The following is a 21,955-nucleotide window of genomic DNA, read 5'->3' as shown; positions in this document are numbered from 1 at the left end:
CCCACCAATTATTTTAGATACTTAGATGACATATGGGGAACATGGACACACAGTTTAGAGGACTTCAAACACTTTATACAAATCCTCAACACACACCATAGAATGATAACAGTTAAATACATCACGCATAACCAACAAATAGATTTCTTGGACACTACCACATACAAGGGACCCTCTTTTTCCCAAACACACACTTTAGACACTAAAGTTTTCTTTAAAGAGACTGACACACACACACTTTTACATAAAAACAGTCTCCACCCTAAACACACTTTCAAGGGCCTGATCAAATCACAATTGCTCAGGTTCAACAGGATTTGCACACAGGTAATAGATTTTGAAGAGGCTACCCAGACCCTCTTCAATGCATTAAAACCAAGGGGGTATTCCAGATCTTTCCTCAGACAGGTCCGGAAAACTTTCTTGACCACCAGACAACAAGACACGCGCAAAATCATTCCGCTAATCACCACCTACTCAGCATTTAGCCTAGCTGCAAACAGAAAAATTAAATTAAATCTAACCCGCACTCTACAAAACACAAACATTATCCAGGACTATAAAATTATCTCAGCATATAAAAGAAATAAAAATCTTAAAGATCATCTGGTAAGCAGCAAACTACCAGAAATTAATACTTTACCGACACAGGGCCCAATATTTTACAAACAAGCCACTACAGTCAGAAACACCACTACCAACACAACCTACATAATAAAACAAACACTAAATAAAAACACTAAAAACTGCATATATGCCATTAAGTGCAAACAATGTGGTATAATATATGTAGGAGAAACAGGGAACACAATTAAATGTAGACTAGCACAACATATATACAACATTAGAAATCACAGAGAGACAGACACACACCTGGTGGCTCATTTCCTTCACCATGGACTTGAGGCACTAGAAATATCGGGCCTTCAAATGAACAACAATTGGACACCGGAGGAGAGACGCAGGTTTGAGAAACACTGGATTCTCAAACTTAGCACTCTATTTCCAAGAGGACTAAATCAACGCACATAGAGCACCGACACAAGAGGGACCAAATTCTTCCTACTTAAAGGCTTCAGTACCCTGAATGGCCAGTGCAAACTTTTATTTCCCAAGAGGCCCTAATATGGGACAACTTGGGAAATAAAGATTTCTTACTTACCTAACCCTAACCCTAACCCTAACCCTAACCCTAACCCTAACCCTAACCCTAACCCTAACCCTAACCCCTAACCCTAACCCTAACCCTAACCCTAACCCTAACCCTAACCCTAACCCTAACCCTAACCCTAACCCTAACCCTAACCCTAACCCCTAACCCTAACCCTAACCCTAACCCTAACCCTAACCCTAACCCTAACCCTAACCCTAACCCTAACCCTAACCCTAACCCTAACCCTAACCCTAACCCTAACCCCCACCCTAACCCTAACCCCACTCCCACTCCGACCCCTGACCTGAACCCTGCACCCACTCCCACCCCCCCACCCCATGCCACTGGAGTCGGAGTAGCGGAGGAAATCTTCTACCCGACCAGACACCCCCGAACAACCCGGAAGGTCCAGGAATGGACCATCAGAACCAGCAAACCGAATATAATCCTAGGGGACTCCAACCTCTCCAGGATCCAGTCCCACTCCAGGGGAGACCTCCAAATTGACAGCTACCCCGGAGCAACATTTTATCATATCGCAGGACTCCTGGAGAAAACCCAAGTGAATCCCAGAGTACAGAGAGTCATCCTGTCCACTGGGATTAACAACAAGGACCAGCACCCTAAAAAAACTGCAATAAAACAGCTGCAGACCATGCTGAGGATGACGAAAAACACCTTCCCGGCAGCAGAAATTTGGATCCCATTAATTAATTATTCCCAAAACCTGGAACCCCGCCAGAAATCCAATTTGGAGGAGATCAATAATCACATCCTCCGAAACATGCCACATGTTCCCAAGCTTCCGGAGGAGGACTTCCGCACTACACGGGACGACATCCACTGGACAGAGAGAACAGCTGGCAAGATGTTGGAACACTGGCTAAAACATTTAAACTGAGAATCCCCACAAACCCAAACACAAACAGGGAGGGGAATAAGAACATTATACTGCTGGCACAAAACTTTTCACCCACACAAAATCAAATTAGTTTACTGGACAAAGGCCTATCATTCGTACCGACGGCAAACATTAGAAAGAAACAAAAAGAAACCCTCAAAGGAGAAGCTCAGGAGTTTCACAGAAAGCTGAAACTTGCTGTCTTTTTTGAGGGATCAGAAAACACAGACAGAACACCCTTTATGGCCCGATCCAACTGGGAACCTAGGGAGAGCCAAATCCCGGGTACAATCACACAACTCATAAAAGACAACAACACCCTGATCAAGGCACTTAACCCCCAAACCCATAAAGACAAAAACAACCTCAGCAGAGGAGAGAGCCAAGCACTACATCAGCTGGCAAACAATAAACAAATTGTCATCAAACCAGCTGACAAGGGGAGTGCCATAGTAATCATGGACAGAACACAATACATTCAAGAAGCACACAGACAATTAAACAACACTACACACTATAAAAAATTAATTCGACCCATATATCTAGACACAGCACAAGAAATATATGACATTATACAGACACTATTAGAAAACAATTACATCACAAAAAAACAAAGTTTTTACCTAAGGGGGGAGGAAAATCCTAGACCAAGGGTTTTTTACCTCCTCCCCAAAATACACAAACAGCCTCAGTCCTGGAGTGTACCATATGAGATCCCGGCAGGGAGACCTATTGTTTCAGACTGCAACAGCGAATCCTACAGGATCGCAGAATACATAGACCATTTCCTCACTCCACTGTCAACTAAACACAACAGTTACATAAAAGACACATACGACTTCATACGCATAGTTAAAAACACTAAAATAACACAGGACACCATTTTATTCACAATTGACATAGATAGTCTCTACACAAACATAAACACTGCAGCAGGGCTAACAGCTGTAAAACTCTGGATGGAGAAATACCCGGACGACAGCCGCCCGGATACATCTCTCCTACAACTGTTAGAAATCAACCTGACAAAAAATGATTTTGAATTCAACAAAGAATTCTTTTTACAAATCAGCGGCACAGCGATGGGTAAGAAATTTGCACCGGCCTACGCTAACATTTACATGGCACACTGGGAGGAGACTGTTTTTCAAAAATGCCCCAAATTACCCACCAATTATTTTAGATACTTAGATGACATATGGGGAACATGGACACACAGTTTAGAGGACTTCAAACACTTTATACAAATCCTCAACACACACCATAGAATGATAACAGTTAAATACATCACGCATAACCAACAAATAGATTTCTTGGACACTACCACATACAAGGGACCCTCTTTTTCCCAAACACACACTCTAGACACTAAAGTTTTCTTTAAAGAGACTGACACACACACACTTTTACATAAAAACAGTCTCCACCCTAAACACACTTTCAAGGGCCTGATCAAATCACAATTGCTCAGGTTCAACAGGATTTGCACACAGGTAATAGATTTTGAAGAGGCTACCCAGACCCTCTTCAATGCATTAAAACCAAGGGGGTATTCCAGATCTTTCCTTAGACAGGTCCGGAAAACTTTCTTGACCACCAGACAACAAGACACGCGCAAAATCATTCCGCTAATCACCACCTACTCAGCATTTAGCCTAGCTGCAAACAGAAAAATTAAATTAAATCTAACCCGCACTCTACAGAACACAAACATTATCCAGGACTATAAAATTATCTCAGCATATAAAAGAAATAAAAATCTTAAAGATCATCTGGTAAGCAGCAAACTACCAGAAATTAATACTTTACCGACACAGGGCCCAATATTTTACAAACAAGCCACTACAGTCAGAAACACCACTACCAACACAACCTACATAATAAAACAAACACTAAATAAAAACACTAAAAACTGCATATATGCCATTAAGTGCAAACAATGTGGTATAATATATGTAGGAGAAACAGGGAACACAATTAAATGTAGACTAGCACAACATATATACAACATTAGAAATCACAGAGAGACAGACACACACCTGGTGGCTCATTTCCTTCACCATGGACTTGAGGCACTAGAAATATCGGGCCTTCAAATGAACAACAATTGGACACCGGAGGAGAGACGCAGGTTTGAGAAACACTGGATTCTCAAACTTAGCACTCTATTTCCAAGAGGACTAAATCAACGCACATAGAGCACCGACACAAGAGGGACCAAATTCTTCCTACTTAAAGGCTTCAGTACCCTGAATGGCCAGTGCAAACTTTTATTTCCCAAGAGGCCCTAATATGGGACAACTTGGGAAATAAAGATTTCTTACTTACCTAACTAGCCAGAGCCTTCAGTAACTGCTGATAGCTGGGACAGAATTACACTAAAGACTACCCATCTGGTTAATACCACTCTGAATAGGCTCATCCGAGCCAGAGAGAGGTCTTTAAAATAACAAAAGAATTACCCACTAGAAGAAACAAAAGACTAAATTACAGGAGGAATATAGCCATTCAGGCCAAACTACTGGAATGCTAGGGCCATTTAATAGAACCATCTTTAAAATAGGTCTTTAAAATAACAAAAGAATCACCCATCACGGGAAACAAAGGGTCAACTACTGGCAGGAAACAGCCATTTTTGACAAAAATTCCAGAGAGCTAGGGCTATTAAGGACACAAAGGGGACACATCCACCAATGAGGACCCCACAAACCAGTGGCCTCAAACAGGTCCTCTCTGTGACCTGATAAACAGAACCACAATCCTCTCACACTCACACCTGAAGAAGCCTAAGACAAGGCGAAACGTTGTGTCGACATATGCTTTGGAAGACAGCAGAGGAACACATCCTACTCGGAGGAACTCTCCCGCTGCTGATCCCGAAAGAGCAAAACAAACCTGAACATTTTCACGGACGAGACACCAGGAGGAATCCTGCAGCAACACGGTACAGACTGCACTACCTTGTGGTGGAAACCTAACGGTGTCAACTAAACCACAAGGTAACAGTCTTGGTAAGTATAGACTGCTTTGATAAGCGTCAACCTCGTGTTGACAGCACGCTATCAAACAGTCGAAACCTGCACCGCCGCTTGCACAACATTTTTTATGATAAAAAATTACTAAAAAAACACTAAAAATCTGTAAAATTTGAAAAATATTTGACAATTCTAGAAAATAAAAACAGTTTAAACCACAAAAAAATAGTCTTGCGTTATTCTCAAAATTAGAAAATTAAAAACACCTAAAAACACACCACCTTACCCACACCAAAACACCATGACGGCTTTCGCTGAGGCCACTAGGACCCTCTTCCGAGTCATCCAGACAACGCATCACCTGCAGAACACTGCAGTGTCTGGAGCCGGGACAGCACCACCCACCAGTTTATTTAAAAAGATGCAGGAACTGGCCACCCTGGTGAGACCGGCCTCCCCGACAGAGGACACCATGTTGTTACTGACGGGGAATGCCCGGAACTGGCTCCACACATGCATGCAGATCTTGGAGGAACACTATCTCAAGATCCTGGAACAACTCACCAAAAAGTTGGAGAGAATTCAGCTCAACAACTGGCCAGAGGCGTTCCAGGTGGCGGCCAGGTGGGCCAAAAAGAAGTTTGGCCGAAGATTACACCCGACCACCCTGGACATCGCCCAGGAAACAGTGGCCCCAATTTGGAGAACTGTAAGACGCCCAACTCCAGTCTCCACCAGCAACAGATTCACTGCTCTAGTGAATCCTCCACCACCCCCACCCACAGCGGATAGAATCACCCACACTACGCCCCGGAACCAGGACCAGTACCAGAGGGAGTGGCCGACACTGCGGCAGACATGCACCCCCAGGATCAGCGCTCCTAAACCCCACCGAGCACCAGCACAGAACCGGAGAAGGACCCGTGGAACCCCAGAAAACCACAGGGACTGGACTCCGGAACCACTACCACAAAGGCCCCAAAAACCCAGACACAGACGGGACCATGACCACTCTGGCCCCACCGCTAACCCCCACTCAGCTCCTAATTCTAACCGCACCCCTACCCCTATCCCTGACCCCAACCCCCACCCTAACCCCAACCCTGACCCCAACCCCCACCCCCACCCTAACCCTAACCCCAACCCTGACCCCAACCCCCACCCCCACCCTAACCCTAACCTTAACCCTACCCCTATCCCTGACCCCAACCCCCACCCCCACCCTAACCCTAACCCTGACCCCCACCCCCACCCTGACCCCAACCCCAACCCCCACCCTAACCTTAACCCTACCCCTGAGCCCAACCCCCACCCCCACCCTAACCCTAACCCCACTCCCACTCCGACCCCTGACCTGAACCCTGCACCCACTCCCACCCCCCCACCCCATGCCACTGGAGTCGGAGTAGCGGAGGAAATCTTCTACCCGACCAGACACCCCCGAACAACCCGGAAGGTCCAGGAATGGACCATCAGAACCAGCAAACCGAATATAATCCTAGGGGACTCCAACCTCTCCAGGATCCAGTCCCACTCCAGGGGAGACCTCCAAATTGACAGCTACCCCGGAGCAACATTTTATCATATCGCAGGACTCCTGGAGAAAACCCAAGTGAATCCCAGAGTACAGAGAGTCATCCTGTCCACTGGGATTAACAACAAGGACCAGCACCCTAAAAAAACTGCAATAAAACAGCTGCAGACCATGCTGAGGATGACGAAAAACACCTTCCCGGCAGCAGAAATTTGGATCCCATTAATTAATTATTCCCAAAACCTGGAACCCCGCCAGAAATCCAATTTGGAGGAGATCAATAATCACATCCTCCGAAACATGCCACATGTTCCCAAGCTTCCGGAGGAGGACTTCCGCACTACACGGGACGACATCCACTGGACAGAGAGAACAGCTGGCAAGATGTTGGAACACTGGCTAAAACATTTAAACTGAGAATCCCCACAAACCCAAACACAAACAGGGAGGGGAATAAGAACATTATACTGCTGGCACAAAACTTTTCACCCACACAAAATCAAATTAGTTTACTGGACAAAGGCCTATCATTCGTACCGACGGCAAACATTAGAAAGAAACAAAAAGAAACCCTCAAAGGAGAAGCTCAGGAGTTTCACAGAAAGCTGAAACTTGCTGTCTTTTTTGAGGGATCAGAAAACACAGACAGAACACCCTTTATGGCCCGATCCAACTGGGAACCTAGGGAGAGCCAAATCCCGGGTACAATCACACAACTCATAAAAGACAACAACACCCTGATCAAGGCACTTAACCCCCAAACCCATAAAGACAAAAACAACTTCAGCAGAGGAGAGAGCCAAGCACTACATCAGCTGGCAAACAATAAACAAATTGTCATCAAACCAGCTGACAAGGGGAGTGCCATAGTAATCATGGACAGAACACAATACATTCAAGAAGCACACAGACAATTAAACAACACTACACACTATAAAAAATTAATTCGACCCATATATCTAGACACAGCACAAGAAATATATGACATTATACAGACACTATTAGAAAACAATTACATCACAAAAAAACAAAGTTTTTACCTAAGGGGGGAGGAAAATCCTAGACCAAGGGTTTTTTACCTCCTCCCCAAAATACACAAACAGCCTCAGTCCTGGAGTGTACCATATGAGATCCCGGCAGGGAGACCTATTGTTTCAGACTGCAACAGCGAATCCTACAGGATCGCAGAATACATAGACCATTTCCTCACTCCACTGTCAACTAAACACAACAGTTACATAAAAGACACATACGACTTCATACGCATAGTTAAAAACACTAAAATAACACAGGACACCATTTTATTCACAATTGACATAGATAGTCTCTACACAAACATAAACACTGCAGCAGGGCTAACAGCTGTAAAACTCTGGATGGAGAAATACCCGGACGACAGCCGCCCGGATACATCTCTCCTACAACTGTTAGAAATCAACCTGACAAAAAATGATTTTGAATTCAACAAAGAATTCTTTTTACAAATCAGCGGCACAGCGATGGGTAAGAAATTTGCACCGGCCTACGCTAACATTTACATGGCACACTGGGAGGAGACTGTTTTTCAAAAATGCCCCAAATTACCCACCAATTATTTTAGATACTTAGATGACATATGGGGAACATGGACACACAGTTTAGAGGACTTCAAACACTTTATACAAATCCTCAACACACACCATAGAATGATAACAGTTAAATACATCACGCATAACCAACAAATAGATTTCTTGGACACTACCACATACAAGGGACCCTCTTTTTCCCAAACACACACTCTAGACACTAAAGTTTTCTTTAAAGAGACTGACACACACACACTTTTACATAAAAACAGTCTCCACCCTAAACACACTTTCAAGGGCCTGATCAAATCACAATTGCTCAGGTTCAACAGGATTTGCACACAGGTAATAGATTTTGAAGAGGCTACCCAGACCCTCTTCAATGCATTAAAACCAAGGGGGTATTCCAGATCTTTCCTTAGACAGGTCCGGAAAACTTTCTTGACCACCAGACAACAAGACACGCGCAAAATCATTCCGCTAATCACCACCTACTCAGCATTTAGCCTAGCTGCAAACAGAAAAATTAAATTAAATCTAACCCGCACTCTACAGAACACAAACATTATCCAGGACTATAAAATTATCTCAGCATATAAAAGAAATAAAAATCTTAAAGATCATCTGGTAAGCAGCAAACTACCAGAAATTAATACTTTACCGACACAGGGCCCAATATTTTACAAACAAGCCACTACAGTCAGAAACACCACTACCAACACAACCTACATAATAAAACAAACACTAAATAAAAACACTAAAAACTGCATATATGCCATTAAGTGCAAACAATGTGGTATAATATATGTAGGAGAAACAGGGAACACAATTAAATGTAGACTAGCACAACATATATACAACATTAGAAATCACAGAGAGACAGACACACACCTGGTGGCTCATTTCCTTCACCATGGACTTGAGGCACTAGAAATATCGGGCCTTCAAATGAACAACAATTGGACACCGGAGGAGAGACGCAGGTTTGAGAAACACTGGATTCTCAAACTTAGCACTCTATTTCCAAGAGGACTAAATCAACGCACATAGAGCACCGACACAAGAGGGACCAAATTCTTCCTACTTAAAGGCTTCAGTACCCTGAATGGCCAGTGCAAACTTTTATTTCCCAAGAGGCCCTAATATGGGACAACTTGGGAAATAAAGATTTCTTACTTACCTAACCCTAACCCTAACCCTAACCCTAACCCTAACCCTAACCCTAACCCTAACCCCTAACCCTAACCCTAACCCTAACCCTAACCCTAACCCTAACCCTAACCCCTAACCCCTAACCCCTAACCCCTAACCCTAACCCTAACCCTAACCCTAACCCTAACCCTAACCCTAACCCCTAACCCCTAACCCCTAACCCTAACCCTAACCCTAACCCTAACCCTAACCCTAACCCTAACCCTAACCCTAACCCTAACCCTAACCCTAACCCCTAACCCTAACCCTAACCCTAACCCTAACCCCAACCCTGACCCCAACCCTGACCCCAAACCCCACCCCCACCCTAACCCTAACCCTAACCCCAACCCTGACCCCAACCCCCACCCCCACCCTAACCCTAACCTTAACCCTACCCCTATCCCTGACCCCAACCCCCACCCCCACCCCCACCCTAACCCTAACCCTGACCCCCACCCCCACCCTGACCCCGACCCCAACCCCCACCCTAACCCTAACCCTACCCCTGAGCCCAACCCCCACCCCCACCCTAACCCTAACCCCACTCCCACTCCGACCCCTGACCCGAACCCTGCACCCACTCCCACCCCCCCACCCCACGCCACTGGAGTCGGAGTAGCGGAGGAAATCTTCTACCCGACCAGACACCCCCGAACAACGCGGAAGGTCCAGGAATGGACCATCAGAACCAGCAAACCGAACATAATCCTAGGGGACTCCAACCTCTCCAGGATCCAGTCCCACTCCAGGGGAGACCTACAAATTGACAGCTACCCCGGAGCAACATTTTATCATATCGCAGGACTCCTGGAGAAAACCCCAGTGAATCCCAGAGTACAGAGAGTCATCCTGTCCACTGGGATTAACAACAAGGACCAGCACCCTAAAAAAACAGCAATAAAACAGCTACAGACCATGCTGAGGATGACAAAAAACACCTTCCCGGCAGCAGAAATTTGGATCCCGTTAATTAATTATTCCCAAAACCTGGAACCCCGCCAGAAATCCAATTTGGAGGAGATCAATAATCACATTCTCCGAAACATGCCACATGTTCCCAAGCTTCCGGAGGAGGACTTCCGCACTACACGGGACGACATCCACTGGACAGAGAGAACAGCTGGCAAGATGTTGGAACACTGGCTAAAACATTTAAACTGAGAATCCCCACAAACCCAAACACAAACAGGGAGGGGAATAAGAACATTATACTGCTGGCACAAAACTTTTCACCCACACCAAATCAAATTAGTTTACTGGACAAAGGCCTATCATTCGTACCGACGGCAAACATTAGAAAAAAACAAAAAGAAACCCTCAGAGGAGAAGCTCAGGAGTTTCACAGAAAGCTGAAACTAGCTGTCTTTTTTGAGGGATCAGAAAACACAAACAGAACACCCTTTATGGCCCGATCCAACTGGGAACCCAGGGAGAGCCAAATCCCGGGTACAATCACACAACTCATAAAAGACAACAACACCCTGATCAAGGCACTTAACCCCCAAACCCATAAAGACAAAAACAACCTCAGCAGAGGAGAGAGCCAAGCACTACATCAGCTGGCAAACAATAAACAAATTGTCATCAAACCAGCTGACAAGGGGAGTGCCATAGTAATCATGGACAGAACACAGTACATCCAAGAAGCACACAGACAATTAAACAACACTACACACTATAAAAAATTAATTCGACCCATATATCTAGACACAGCACAAGAAATATATGACATTATACAGACACTATTAGAAAACAATTACATCACAAAAAAACAAAGTTTTTACCTAAGGGGGGAGGAAAATCCTAGACCAAGGGTTTTTTACCTCCTCCCCAAAATACACAAACAGCCTCAGTCCTGGAGTGTACCATATGAGATCCCGGCAGGGAGACCTATTGTTTCAGACTGCAACAGCGAATCCTACAGGATCGCAGAATACATAGACCATTTCCTCACTCCACTGTCAACTAAACACAACAGCTACATAAAAGACACATACGACTTCATACGCATAGTTAAAAACACTAAAATAACACAGGACACCATTTTATTCACAATTGACATAGATAGTCTCTACACAAACATAAACACTGCAGCAGGGCTAACAGCTGTAAAACTCTGGATGGAGAAATACCCGGACGACAGCCGCCCGGATACATCTCTCCTACAACTGTTAGAAATAAACCTGACAAAAAATGATTTTGAATTCAACAAAGAATTCTTTTTACAAATCAGCGGCACAGCGATGGGTAAGAAATTTGCACCGGCCTACGCTAACATTTACATGGCACACTGGGAGGAGACTGTTTTTCCAAAATGCCCCAAATTACCCACCAATTATTTTAGATACTTAGATGACATATGGGGAACATGGACACACAGTTTAGAGGACTTCAAACACTTTATACAAATCCTCAACACACACCATAGAATGATAACAGTTAAATACATCACGCATAACCAACAAATAGATTTCTTGGACACTACCACATACAAGGGACCCTCTTTTTCCCAAACACACACCTTAGACACTAAAGTTTTCTTTAAAGAGACTGACACACACACACTTTTACATAAAAACAGTCTCCACCCTAAACACACTTTCAAGGGCCTGATCAAATCACAATTGCTCAGGTTCAACAGGATTTGCACACAGGTAATAGATTTTGAAGAGGCTACCCAGACCCTCTTCAATGCATTAAAACCAAGGGGGTATTCCAGATCTTTCCTCAGACAGGTCCGGAAAACTTTCTTGACCACCAGACAACAAGACACGCGCAAAATCATTCCGCTAATCACCACCTACTCAGCATTTAGCCTAGCTGCAAACAGAAAAATTAAATTAAATCTAACCCGCACTCTACAAAACACAAACATTATCCAGGACTATAAAATTATCTCAGCATATAAAAGAAATAAAAATCTTAAAGATCATCTGGTAAGCAGCAAACTACCAGAAATTAATACTTTACCAACACAGGGCCCAATATTTTACAAACAAGCCACTACAGTCAGAAACACCACTACCAACACAACCTACATAATAAAACAAACACTAAATAAAAACACTAAAAACTGCATATATGCCATTAAGTGCAAACAATGTGGTATAATATATGTAGGAGAAACAGGGAACACAATTAAATGTAGACTAGCACAACATATATACAACATTAGAAATCACAGAGAGACAGACACACACCTGGTGGCTCATTTCCTTCACCATGGACTTGAGGCACTAGAAATATCGGGCCTTCAAATGAACAACAATTGGACACCGGAGGAGAGACGCAGGTTTGAGAAACACTGGATTCTCAAACTTAGCACTCTATTTCCAAGAGGACTAAATCAACGCACATAGAGCACCGACACAAGAGGGACCAAATTCTTCCTACTTAAAGGCTTCAGTACCCTGAATGGCCAGTGCAAACTTTTATTTCCCAAGAGGCCCTAATATGGGACAACTTGGGAAATAAAGATTTCTTACTTACCTAACCCTAACCCTAACCCTAACCCTAACCCTAACCCTAACCCTAACCCTAACCCTAACCCTAACCCCTAACCCTAACCCTAACCCTAACCCTAACCCTAACCCTAACCCTAACCCTAACCCCTAACCCTAACCCTAACCCTAACCCCTAACCCTAACCCCTAACCCTAACCCTAACCCTAACCCTAACCCTAACCCTAACCCTAACCCCCACCCCCACCCTAACCCTAACCCCACTCCCACTCCGACCCCTGACCTGAACCCTGCACCCACTCCCACCCCCCCACCCCACGCCACTGGAGTCGGAGTAGCGGAGGAAATCTTCTACCCGACCAGACACCCCCGAACAACGCGGAAGGTCCAGGAATGGACCATCAGAACCAGCAAACCGAACATAATCCTAGGGGACTCCAACCTCTCCAGGATCCAGTCCCACTCCAGGGGAGACCTACAAATTGACAGCTACCCCGGAGCAACATTTTATCATATCGCAGGACTCCTGGAGAAAACCCAAGTGAATCCCAGAGTACAGAGAGTCATCCTGTCCACTGGGATTAACAACAAGGACCAACACCCTAAAAAAACAGCAATAAAACAGCTGCAGACCATGCTGAGGATGACAAAAAACACCTTCCCGGCAGCAGAAATTTGGATCCCGTTAATTAATTATTCCCAAAACCTGGAACCCCGCCAGAAATCCAATTTGGAGGAGATCAATAATCACATTCTCCGAAACATGCCACATGTTCCCAAACTTCCGGAGGAGGACTTCCGCACTACACGGGACGACATCCACTGGACAGAGAGAACAGCTGGCAAGATGTTGGAACACTGGCTAAAACATTTAAACTGAGAATCCCCACAAACCCAAACACAAACAGGGAGGGGAATAAGAACATTATACTGCTGGCACAAAACTTTTCACCCACACCAAATCAAATTAGTTTACTGGACAAAGGCCTATCATTCGTACCGACGGCAAACATTAGAAAAAAACAAAAAGAAACCCTCAGAGGAGAAGCTCAGGAGTTTCACAGAAAGCTGAAACTAGCTGTCTTTTTTGAGGGATCAGAAAACACAAACAGAACACCCTTTATGGCCCGATCCAACTGGGAACCTAGGGAGAGCCAAATCCCGGGTACAATCACACAACTCATAAAAGACAACAACACCCTGATCAAGGCACTTAACCCCCAAACCCATAAAGACAAAAACAACCTCAGCAGAGGAGAGAGCCAAGCACTACATCAGCTGGCAAACAATAAACAAATTGTCATCAAACCAGCTGACAAGGGGAGTGCCATAGTAATCATGGACAGAACACAGTACATCCAAGAAGCACACAGACAATTAAACAACACTACACACTATAAAAAATTAATTCGACCCATATACCTAGACACAGCACAAGAAATATATGACATTATACAGACACTATTAGAAAACAATTACATCACAAAAAAACAAAGTTTTTACCTAAGGGGGGAGGAAAATCCTAGACCAAGGGTTTTTTACCTCCTCCCCAAAATACACAAACAGCCTCAGTCCTGGAGTGTACCATATGAAATCCCGGCAGGGAGACCTATTGTTTCAGACTGCAACAGCGAATCCTACAGGATCGCAGAATACATAGACTATTTCCTCACTCCACTGTCAACTAAACACAACAGTTACATAAAAGACACATACGACTTCATACGCATAGTTAAAAACACTAAAATAACACAGGACACCATTTTATTCACAATTGACATAGATAGTCTCTACACAAACATAAACACTGCAGCAGGGCTAACAGCTGTAAAACTCTGGATGGAGAAATACCCGGACGACAGCCGCCCGGATACATCTCTCCTACAACTGTTAGAAATCAACCTGACAAAAAATGATTTTGAATTCAACAAAGAATTCTTTTTACAAATCAGCGGCACAGCGATGGGTAAGAAATTTGCACCGGCCTACGCGAACATTTACATGGCACACTGGGAGGAGACTGTTTTTCCAAAATGCCCCAAATTACCCACCAATTATTTTAGATACTTAGATGACATATGGGGAACATGGACACACAGTTTAGAGGACTTCAAACACTTTATACAAATCCTCAACACACACCATAGAATGATAACAGTTAAATACATCACGCATAACCAACAAATAGATTTCTTGGACACTACCACATACAAGGGACCCTCTTTTTCCCAAACACACACCTTAGACACTAAAGTTTTCTTTAAAGAGACTGACACACACACACTTTTACATAAAAACAGTCTCCACCCTAAACACACTTTCAAGGGCCTGATCAAATCACAATTGCTCAGGTTCAACAGGATTTGCACACAGATAATAGATTTTGAAGAGGCTACCCAGACCCTCTTCAATGCATTAAAACCAAGGGGGTATTCCAGATCTTTCCTTAGACAGGTCCGGAAAACTTTCTTGACCACCAGACAACAAGACACGCGCAAAATCATTCCGCTAATCACCACCTACTCAGCATTTAGCCTAGCTGCAAACAGAAAAATAAAATTAAATCTAACCCGCACTCTACAGAACACAAACATTATCCAGGACTATAAAATTATCTCAGCATATAAAAGAAATAAAAATCTTAAAGATCATCTGGTAAGCAGCAAACTACCAGAAATTAATACTTTACCGACACAGGGCCCAATATTTTACAAACAAGCCACTACAGTCAGAAACACCACTACCAACACAACCTACATAATAAAACAAACACTAAATAAAAACACTAAAAACTGCATATATGCCATTAAGTGCAAACAATGTGGTATAATATATGTAGGAGAAACAGGGAACACAATTAAATGTAGACTAGCACAACATATATACAACATTAGAAATCACAGAGAGACAGACACACACCTGGTGGCTCATTTCCTTCACCATGGACTTGAGGCACTAGAAATATCGGGCCTTCAAATGAACAACAATTGGACACCGGAGGAGAGACGCAGGTTTGAGAAACACTGGATTCTCAAACTTAGCACTCTATTTCCAAGAGGACTAAATCAACGCACATAGAGCACCGACACAAGAGGGACCAAATTCTTCCTACTTAAAGGCTTCAGTACCCTGAATGGCCAGTGCAAACTTTTATTTCCCAAGAGGCCCTAATATGGGACAACTTGGGAAATAAAGATTTCTTACTTACCTAACCCTAACCCTAACCCTAACCCCAAACCCTAACCCTAACCCTAACCCTAACCCTAACCCTAACCCTAACCCTAACCCTAACCCCTAACCCTAACCCTAACCCTAACCCTAACCCTAACCCCTAACCCTAACCCTAACCCTAACCCTAACCCTAACCCTAACCCACACCTGAAGAAGCCTAAGACAAGGCGAAACGTTGTGTCGACATATGCTTTGGAAGACAGCAGAGGAACACATCCTACTCGGAGGAACTCTCCCGCTGCTGATCCCGAAAGAGCAAAACAAACCTGAACATTTTCACGGACGAGACACCAGGAGGAATCCTGCAGCAACACGGTACAGACTGCACTACCTTGTGGTGGAAACCTAACGGTGTCAACTAAACCACAAGGTAACAGTCTTGGTAAGTATAGACTGCTTTGATAAGCGTCAACCTCGTGTTGACAGCACGCTATCAAACAGTCGAAACCTGCACCGCCGCTTGCACAACATTTTTAATGATAAAAAATTACAAAAAAAACACTAAAAATCAGTAAAATTTGAAAAATATTTGACAATTCTAGAAAATAAAATCAGTTTAATTGAACCACAAAAAAATAGTCTTGCGTTATTCTCAAAATTAGAAAATTAAAAACACCTAAAAACACACCACCTTACCCACACCAAAACACCATGACGGCTTTCGCTGAGGCCACTAGGACCCTCTTCCGAGTCATCCAGACAACGCATCACCTGCAGAACACTGCAGTGTCTGGAGCCGGGACAGCACCACCCACCAGTTTATTTAAAAAGATGCAGGAATTGGCCACCCTGGTGAGACCGGCCTCCCCGACAGAGGACACCATGTTGTTACTGACGGGGAATGCCCGGAACTGGCTCCACACATGCATGCAGATCTTGGAGGAACACTATCTCAAGATCCTGGAACAACTCACCAAAAAGTTGGAGAGAATTCAGCTCAACAACTGGCCAGAGGCGTTCCAGGTGGCGGCCAGGTGGGCCAAAAAGAAGTTTGGCCGAAGATTACACCCGACCACCCTGGACATCGCCCAGGAAACAGTGGCCCCAATTTGGAGAACTGTAAGACGCACAACTCCAGTCTCCACCAGCAACAGATTCACTGCTCTAGTGAATCCTCCACCACCCCCACCCACAGCGGATAGAATCACCCACACTACGCCTCGGAACCAGGACCAGTACCAGAGGGAGTGGCCGACACTGCGGCAGACATGCACCCCCAGGATCAGCGCTCCTAAACCCCACCGAGCACCAGCACAGAACCGGAGAAGGACCCGTGGAACCCCAGAAAACCACAGGGACTGGACTCCGGAACCACTACCACAAAGGCCCCAAAAACCCAGACACAGACGGGACCATGACCACTCTGGCCCCACCGCTAACCCCCACTCAGCTCCTAATTCTAACCGCACCCCTACCCCTATCCCTGACCCCAACCCCCACCCTAACCACAACCCTGACCCCAACCCCCACCCCCACCCTAACCCTAACCCCAACCCCAACCCTGACCCCAACCCCCACCCCCACCCTAACCCTAACCCTAACCCTACCCCTGAGCCCAACCCCCACCCTAACCCTAACCCTAACCCTAACCCTGACCCCCACCCCCACCCTGACCCCAACCCCCACCCCCACCCCCACCCTAACCCTACCCCTGAGCCCAACCCCCACCCCCACCCTAACCCTAACCCCACTCCCACTCCGACCCCTGACCTGAACCCTGCACCCACTCCCACCCCCCCACCCCACGCCACTGGAGCCGGAGTAGCGGAGGAAATCTTCTACCCGACCAGACACCCCCGAACAACCCGGAAGGTCCAGGAATGGACCATCAGAACCAGCAAACCGAACATAATCCTAGGGGACTCCAACCTCTCCAGGATCCAGTCCCACTCCAGGGGAGACCTCCAAATTGACAGCTACCCCGGAGCAACATTTTATCATATCGCAGGACTTCTGGAGAAAACCCAAGTGAATCCCAGAGTACAGAGAGTCATCCTGTCCACTGGGATTAACAACAAGGACCAGCACCCTAAAAAAACTGCAATAAAACAGCTACAGACCATGCTGAGGATGACGAAAAACACCTTCCCGGCAGCAGAAATTTGGATCCCATTAATTAATTATTCCCAAAACCTGGAACCCCGCCAGAAATCCAATTTGGAGGAGATCAATAATCACATCCTCCGAAACATGCCACATGTTCCCAAGCTTCCGGAGGAGGACTTCCGCACTACACGGGACGACATCCACTGGACAGAGAGAACAGCTGGCAAGATGTTGGAACACTGGCTAAAACATTTAAACTAAGAATCCCCACAAACCCAAACACAAACAGGGAGGGGAATAAGAACATTATACTGCTGGCACAAAACTTTTCACCCACACAAAATCAAATTAGTTTACTGGACAAAGGCCTATCATTCGTACCGACGGCAAACATTAGAAAGAAACAAAAAGAAACCCTCAAAGGAGAAGCTCAGGAGTTTCACAGAAAGCTGAAACTAGCTGTCTTTTTTGAGGGATCAGAAAACACAGACAGAACACCCTTTATGGCCCGATCCAACTGGGAACCTAGGGAGAGCCAAATCCCGGGTACAATCACACAACTCATAAAAGACAACAACACCCTGATCAAGGCACTTAACCCCCAAACCCATAAAGACAAAAACAACCTCAGCAGAGGAGAGAGCCAAGCACTACATCAGCTGGCAAACAATAAACAAATTGTCATCAAACCAGCTGACAAGGGGAGTGCCATAGTAATCATGGACAGAACACAATACATTCAAGAAGCACACAGACAATTAAACAACACTACACACTATAAAAAATTAATTCGACCCATATATCTAGACACAGCACAAGAAATATATGACATTATACAGACACTATTAGAAAACAATTACATCACAAAAAAACAAAGTTTTTACCTAAGGGGGGAGGAAAATCCTAGACCAAGGATTTTTTACCTCCTCCCCAAAATACACAAACAGCCTCAGTCCTGGAGTGTACCATATGAAATCCCGGCAGGGAGACCTATTGTTTCAGACTGCAACAGCGAATCCTACAGGATCGCAGAATACATAGACTATTTCCTCACTCCACTGTCAACTAAACACAACAGTTACATAAAAGACACATACGACTTCATACGCATAGTTAAAAACACTAAAATAACACAGGACACCATTTTATTCACAATTGACATAGATAGTCTCTACACAAACATAAACACTGCAGCAGGACTAACAGCTGTAAAACTCTGGATGGAGAAATACCCGGACGACAGCCGCCCGGATACATCTCTCCTACAACTGTTAGAAATCAACCTGACAAAAAATGATTTTGAATTCAACAAAGAATTCTTTTTACAAATCAGCGGCACAGCGATGGGAAAAAAATTTGCACCGGCCTACGCGAACATTTACATGGCACACTGGGAGGAGACTGTTTTTCAAAAATGCCCCAAATTACCCACCAATTATTTTAGATACTTAGATGACATATGGGGAACATGGACACACAGTTTAGAGGACTTCAAACACTTTATACAAATCCTCAACACACACCATAGAATGATAACAGTTAAATACATCACGCATAACCAACAAATAGATTTCTTGGACACTACCACATACAAGGGACCCTCTTTTTCCCAAACACACACTTTAGACACTAAAGTTTTCTTTAAAGAGACTGACACACACACACTTTTACATAAAAACAGTCTCCACCCTAAACACACTTTCAAGGGCCTGATCAAATCACAATTGCTCAGGTTCAACAGGATTTGCACACAGATAATAGATTTTGAAGAGGCTACCCAGACCCTCTTCAATGCATTAAAACCAAGGGGGTATTCCAGATCTTTCCTTAGACAGGTCCGGAAAACTTTCTTAACCACCAGACAACAAGACACGCGCAAAATCATTCCGCTAATCACCACCTACTCAGCATTTAGCCTAGCTGCAAACAGAAAAATTAAATTAAATCTAACCCGCACTCTACAGAACACAAACATTATCCAGGAATATAAAATTATCTCAGCATATAAAAGAAATAAAAATCTTAAAGATCATCTGGTAAGCAGCAAACTACCAGAAATTAATACTTTACCGACACAGGGCCCAATATTTTACAAACAAGCCACTACAGTCAGAAACACCACTACCAACACAACCTACATAATAAAACAAACACTAAATAAAAACACTAAAAACTGCATATATGCCATTAAGTGCAAACAATGTGGTATAATATATGTAGGAGAAACAGGGAACACAATTAAATGTAGACTAGCACAACATATATACAACATTAGAAATCACAGAGAGACAGACACACACCTGGTGGCTCATTTCCTTCACCATGGACTTGAGGCACTAGAAATATCGGGCCTTCAAATGAACAACAATTGGACACCGGAGGAGAGACGCAGGTTTGAGAAACACTGGATTCTCAAACTTAGCACTCTATTTCCAAGAGGACTAAATCAACGCACATAGAGCACCGACACAAGAGGGACCAAATTCTTCCTACTTAAAGGCTTCAGTACCCTGAATGGCCAGTGCAAACTTTTATTTCCCAAGAGGCCCTAATATGGGACAACTTGGGAAATAAAGATTTCTTACTTACCTAACCCTAACCCTAACCCTAACCCTAACCCTAACCCTAACCCCTAACCCTAACCCTAACCCTAACCCTAACCCTAACCCTAACCCTAACCCTAACCCTAACCCTAACCCTAACCCTAACCCTAACCCCTAACCCTAACCCTAACCCTAACCCTAACCCTAACCCTAACCCTGACCCCCACCCCCACCCTGACCCCAACCCCAACCCCCACCCTAACCCTAACCCTACCCCTGAGCCCAACCCCCACCCCCACCCTAACCCTAACCCCACTCCCACTCCGACCCCTGACCTGAACCCTGCACCCACTACCACCCCCCCACCCCACGCCACTGGAGTCGGAGTAGCGGAGGAAATCTTCTACCCGACCAGACACCCCCGAACAACCCGGAAGGTCCAGGAATGGACCATCAGAACCAGCAAACCGAATATAATCCTAGGGGACTCCAACCTCTCCAGGATCCAGTCCCACTCCAGGGGAGACCTCCAAATTGACAGCTACCCCGGAGCAACATTTTATCATATCGCAGGACTTCTGGAGAAAACCCAAGTGAATCCCAGAGTACAGAGAGTCATCCTGTCTACTGGGATCAACAACAAGGACCAGCACCCTAAAAAAACAGCAATAAAACAGCTGCAGACCATGCTGAGGATGACGAAAAACACCTTCCCGGCAGCAGAAATTTGGATCCCGTTAATCAATTATTCCCAAAACCTGGAACCCCGCCAGAAATCCAATTTGGAGGAGATCAATAATCACATCCTCCGAAACATGCCACATGTTCCCAAACTTCCGGAGGAGGACTTCCGCACTACACGGGACGACATCCACTGGACAGAGAGAACAGCTGGCAAGATGTTGGAACACTGGCTAAAACATTTAAACTGAGAATCCCCACAAACCCAAACACAAACAGGGAGGGGAATAAGAACATTATACTGCTGGCACAAAACTTTTCACCCACACAAAATCAAATTAGTTTACTGGACAAAGGCCTATCATTCGTACCGACGGCAAACATTAAAAAGAAACAAAAAGAAACCCTCAGAGGAGAAGCTCAGGAGTTTCACAGAAAGCTGAAACTAGCTGTCTTTTTTGAGGGATCAGAAAACACAGACAGAACACCCTTTATGGCCCGATCCAACTGGGAACCTAGGGAGAGCCAAATCCCGGGTACAATCACACAACTCATAAAAGACAACAACACCCTGATCAAGGCACTTAACCCCCAAATCCATAAAGACAGAAACAACCTCAGCAGAGGAGAGAGCCAAGCACTACATCAGCTGGCAAACAATAAACAAATTG

This window comes from Conger conger, chromosome 18 (assembly GCF_963514075.1).
Source record: "Conger conger chromosome 18, fConCon1.1, whole genome shotgun sequence".
Taxonomy (NCBI): Eukaryota; Metazoa; Chordata; class Actinopteri; order Anguilliformes; family Congridae; genus Conger; species Conger conger.
The sequence above is the reverse complement of the archived record's forward strand: the minus strand, read 5'-3'. Positions refer to the sequence as shown.